Here is a 6,000-nt window from a genome sequence, read left to right on the forward strand (position 1 = left end):
CCCACTTGGGGATACCTGGAATTTTCTAAAATTTTGTGTGTGTATATATTATATTATGTATATACATCTATACAGGAAGTCTCTATGTATTTAATTCTACTAACTGCCTTGCACAATGTAAATGCTCAATAAATGTTGAATGAATGATGAACTCTCTGGCCTTCTGGGTCTTTGATTGGTGTTTCCATGACGCCCCTGGGCGTGCATCTTTATCTGGCATTTACTTCATTGTGAGGGACTGTGCAGCCATAAACGTTTCCTCCACATTTGTGCATTGCATTTTCTTGATTAGTTATTCATCAAGTTCCCAGCTTATAAGAGTTTCTTGGAAGCTCATCAGGAATGCAAGCCAAACAGAATGCCTGGCTCACAAATCTGCTCACCTGGGTGTTTGGACAACCCAAGGCAGAAAATAAATCAGCTTGATCATCTTTTTGATACTCATGGCCATCAATAAAAACTTATTGAAGGAAGGAGGGTTAACCTCCAATTTTTGAGTCTCTGAAAATGTTTTGCATGGTTTTATGGAAATCCCCTAAAGCAAAAAGGATAGAATTACCGTCAACAGCCGAAGTTGGAAAGGTAAGAATCTGGTTTAATAAGAGATGGAAGCCGTTTAGAATTCTCATACTGAGTAAAAAGGCCAATTAACGCCTGCCTTGCTGACTAATCTACTTATATTCCCAACACCTTTTCTGTGTAAGACTGGCAGATGTAATTTACAGATCTAAAGGAATGTACAGTCGGTTTACAGCTCAAGAGATATTAGTGGTTTAAGGAAAACTTCATTTAAGATAGAGCTGTTTATTTATTTTAGTTGGTGATAGTGAAAACGTGTTCGCCATTCCTGCTTGGAACAAGCTAATAAAATTGTGCACTTGATTCTCCGAGTGATAATAATGATAAGAATTGATTGAGCCCCTCGTATGTGCCACAGACTGCACTAAATGCACGCTTTCTCCTTTTATCTTCCCAAGAAGACAGGATTGTTTTGCCCATTTTGAAAATGAGGAAACTGAGGCTGAGAGCTGTGAAGTGACTTAATTCCGAAGTGGCTGAGTTGGCGGTCAATCCCTAAGCCTGGCTCCAAAATTCTTCCTATCACATCCCGATACCTGACATCCAGCTACCACTCCAGATAGACAAGAGAGCTAAAGAACAAAAAATTGTGCACAAGAAAACCTATGTTAAATTCAGCCTGTCCTGGAAAATCCAGAGTCTGTGGAAATAAATTCTACCCATAAAGTCAAGGCGAAGTTTTCCTTAAAGGGAAACCCTCCATGAATATCACTTCAAGAAAAGAAAGACACAGTACATATCTCGACTCTACCTCCAGCTCAGGAGCTGCAGCCGGGAGCTGGTAAGTGGGAGGTGAAGAAAGACCCGAGAACGAAGAGGAGGGGTGAGTGGAGAGAGGAAGAGGAGAAGGAAGTCCCTCGTCAAAGGTAATTGTTTTGATTATTTAATATTCCTGAAGCAACCAAAAGACCTGGGTGGGACCAGAGTTGGAAAAAAATTTTTAAAGATCAGAGTAAAGGATGATGTTAAACCTGTTAATGCCTTTGTTGGATGACTGGGTTTTTATAATCCACTCATTCTTGCCATTTGCCCCAAACAGAAATTATCAGGAAATTCACTCTCATTATACCTTTCAGCAAGCCGTCTATGAACACTGAAGCTTTACTGTCCACAAGGGTATTTGAGATACATAATCCTATTTCATCCTCATTAAAATCCTTTTTTGTTCCCATTTCGTAGATGGGAAAACAAGGCCAGTGCTCCTGTCAGCACCCTGTGGGTACTAACAAATGCATGCTGGATGGGTGAATTTAGTAGCTTTCCAGCTAAAGAGTATAGGTCTCCAGGGAACTAAGACCTTCTAACTCTTTCCACAAAATCCCACCTCTGCTGTCTTCTGCAGAGAGCGTTCTCCACTCGGTGCCTCTCTTCCCCTGGCCACTCCTACCAAGCCTCTAGTCTCAGTCCAAATTTCCTTCCTAAAACTGGCCTTTCCTCATTCAAGTTAGGTCTCGCCTATTAGTGTCGATCTTCTAGAAGCCAGCTCTTTCCTTTTATAGCATAGTTCAAAATTTATAATTACGGACTTAATCATATCTCCATTTATTGCTTGTCTTCCATACTTCAGGCTCCATGAGGGCAAACGCTGTCACCACTATGTCCCTAGCACTTAGCCACAGTGTCTAGGCACAGAGCGCAGAGTCACAATAAATCACAATGAATCAATCAATCGGGGGCGAATGACCTTGGGGGCCTGAATATAAAATAAACTATTAAAATGCAATGACTGTAAAATGATGCAGACACTATGGAAAACAATATGGCAGGTCCTGGAAAAGTTAAACGTAGAGTTACCGTATGATCCAACACTTCCCCTTCTGGGTGCACAGCCAGAAGAATTGGAAGCACGGACATGAAGAGAGATTTGTACACCCGTGTTCACGGCAGCATTATTCACAAAAGCCAAAAGGTGGCAGCCACCCAAGAGTTCATCAACAGATGAATGGATAAACAAAATGTGGTATGTACATGTAATGGAATGTTATTCAGCCTTAAAAATGAAAGAAATTCTGACACATGCTACAACATGGGTGAACCTGAGGGCATTATGCTAATTGAAATAAGCCAGTCACAAAAAGACAAATATGATTTGATTCCACTTATGTGAGCTACCAAAAATAGTCAAATTCATAGAGACGGAAAGTAGCGTGGTGATTGCTGGTGGCTGGGTGGAGGGGGCAATGGGGAGTTCGTGTTCAATGGGTATAGAGTTTGAGTTTTGCAAGACAAAAAGAGTCCTGGAGATTGCACAACCATATGAATGTTCTTAATACCACTGAGCAATACACTTAAAGATGGTTGAGATGATAAAATTGATGTTATGCGTATTTTTCCATAATTGGGAAAAAAAGGCAATTACAAGCTGCTGGTTGCCCAACTATACAAATTTATTAAAAATCATTGAACTGTACACTTACAATGGGTGAATTTATGATATGCAAAGCATGCCTAAATGATGCTGTTTTTAAGAGGCACTTAGGTATTCGGCCATCCCATAATTGAAAGGGCTGTAATGATATGTGTGTTTTTTCTCTGTGTAGGAGTCCCAGCATCTCAAGCTTGAATAGACTGAAGTGGCAAAGGCTGGTGTCCATAAATCGTCATCTGCCTCTGCAAAAGGATTGCCCCTTTGGGTCTCTATTTGTTCGTGCCAGGAAGTGAGCAAGTGGACCCACGTGGGAACCACTGCTGCTTGAACTTGGGAAATGTGAAGTTTGGATGCGGGAAGTTTAAAGAGTGGCCTTTTTCTCAACATGAACCCACCTCTTGGAGACTGTAGCCTCTCATCGATTTGATAGCTGCCCGCCTCAAATGGAAGACCTTGTGTCTGGAAGGAACTCTTCAAATTCTAGTGATTTCGAAGTTGAGCTAAAATTTCTTCAGAAGTCATGCTTGTAATTTCCTGGGAATGCTTTATTAAAATGGGGCCAAATGGCCACTTCTCTGAGTGTCCAAGCCCAGAGCCCTTCTTTTGGGATGATTTATGGTCGCAAAGTTTGCCTAATTGCAATAATCACCACCTAACTGATGATACTCCCGCTCCCTCGTTTTGACATGTCTCTGCCTGTCGCCATTTTATCAATCCCAAATGGATATTGAACCATTTCGTGCTCCAATTAGTCTTCCTAGTTGCCGCTAATATATTGAGGTCTACAACTGTGTACTCAGAAAAAGTATAAATATTCCAGTAAGTTTGTTAAAGCAGGAAGGATTGTCCGAAATGAGAGTTTCTCCTGCAGGTTCTTCAGTTGAAGACTAGAGGGACCAGGAATGAAAAAGTTGATGTGATTGGCTTGTCCCTGAGTCGCTTGACTAGCTCACTCTAGCCCATGCGTGCGGTTCTCCAGGTCAGTCTTGGGCACTCACATGCTGCAGAGAACGTGGATTCTCGGAGTCCAAGCAGTGGTTCTCAGTGAGGGGTGATTTTTCTCCCTCCCCGACCAGGGGACATTTGGCAACGTCTGGAGCCTGTTTTGGTTGTCACAACTCAAGAGTGCTAATAGTATCTAGTAGGTAGAGGCCAGGGTTCGTGCTAATATCCTACAACGCCCAGGACAGCCCCCTACAACCAAGAATTATTTGACGCAAAAGGTCAATAGTGCCGGAGTTGAGAAACCAGGTCTATAGGCAATATGATTTCAAGGCCATATTGGCATCTACCTAATACATTTTTTTTCTTTTGAGGAAGATTCGCCCTGAGCTAGCATCTGCCACCAATCCTCCTTTTTTTGCTGAGGGAAATTGGCCCTGAGCTAACCTCCATGCCCATCTTCCTCTACTTTATATGTGGGATGCCTGCCACAGCATGGTGTGATGAGCTGTGTGTAAGTCCACACCCAGTAACCGAACCCATGAACCCCACGCCACCAAAGTGGAGCACACGAACTTAACCACTATGCCAATGGGCGGGCCCCAAACCTAATACTTTTTTTCAATAGTAAAATATTTTCTGGTAAAACTTTAAGTACTAAACCACAATCAAATCCTCTTATCTTTTCCAGGGGAGCCTTCTTAACCTTCTCAGACTGAATCACACCCCTGATTTCTGGCCTTTCCCCTCGAAGATTGCACAGTCTTGTACTCACTGGTTGGAGTGAGTTGAGTAATTTATCTGCTTCCTCTGCAAATTAGAGAAAGATTACGTTTTAGTGAATTTTCTTCTAACCTTTCTTCCGTGAGCATCGTAACTTTTGCATAATTGAGATCAGTTGAAGATACCTTCTGGAGTTCTATTTATTTCACTAAACAGGATTTCATAAGCCTTTTCCACCTCATTAAAACAATCATTTTTAATTTTTTGTTTTGTTTTGAAGATTGGCCCTGAGCTAACATCTGTTGCCAATCTTCCTCTTTTTTTTTTTTCTCCCCAAAGCCCCAGTATGTAGTTGTAGGTCATTCTGGTTCTTCTAGGTGGGATGCTGCCACAGCATAGCTTGATGAGTGGTGTGTAGCTCCGAGCCCAGGATTCGAACCGGCGAACTCCCAGCCGCTGAAGCAGCGCAAGCGAACTTAACTACTCAGTCGTGGGGCCGGCCCCCTAAAACAATCTTTGTAAATGTGTTTTATAATGTAATTGTTTCACTCTGTGAATGAACCTGTAATTTAACCAGGCCCCATTATACAGTTGTTTGTCTTTATTATAAATCATATTTCAATGAACATCCTGTTCATACAGCTCTGTCCTAATTTCGGATTTCTTATGGCCTCGCGTCCTGAGTCTCTCTGAAACGAATGTTGGTGTTTCACAGATTCACAACCCTTCAGGAGCTTTTTTCAAATACTATCTTATTGCCTTTGTGTGCTCTTGAGCAAGACACGAGCCTCTGTAAGGCGCGCGATCAAGCTAAGTGGGTAAGCCCATAAACACGCTTATCAGGATGCTCACATATTTCGTAACTGGACGGGAGAAATGTATAGATTTTCAAAAACAAGTCGAAGGTTCAATTGATTGAACAATTTTTCTGCTTAAAAGGCTTCCCATTGCATTACCTTTTTTTAGCAGTTCTGATTCATTCTTTACTTAAATATTTCTATATTGGCACCTATAACCTTTCCTGAAAGTTTTCTCTTGCCTTTTTTTTTTTTTTTGGTTATCTACCAGACAGAAGTCCTGCCTCCCCCTCCCAAAAGAGCACCTATTCTGAACTTTGTCTTCAAAAAAACATCGCCGAGAAGGCACTTCTGTAAATTTGCAACGTGTTCTTTATTATAACAAACCTGTAAGAGCTAAAAGCCCAGCACACGGGGAAGTTTACTGTCATAAATATCTATCCATCTTTGCAGTATAAATTATAATTGAAAATAAACTTGTCAGGGAACTCTACCGAACACACAAAAAGTGAGACAGTTAGAGCGAGGCAATTAAGAATGTTAATTGGCAGAGAGAGAAAAGCAGAGGACGGTCATTGTTAGGATAACTGG

The sequence above is a fragment of the Equus caballus genome, chromosome 22, assembly GCF_041296265.1.
Source record: "Equus caballus isolate H_3958 breed thoroughbred chromosome 22, TB-T2T, whole genome shotgun sequence".
NCBI lineage: Eukaryota > Metazoa > Chordata > Mammalia > Perissodactyla > Equidae > Equus > Equus caballus.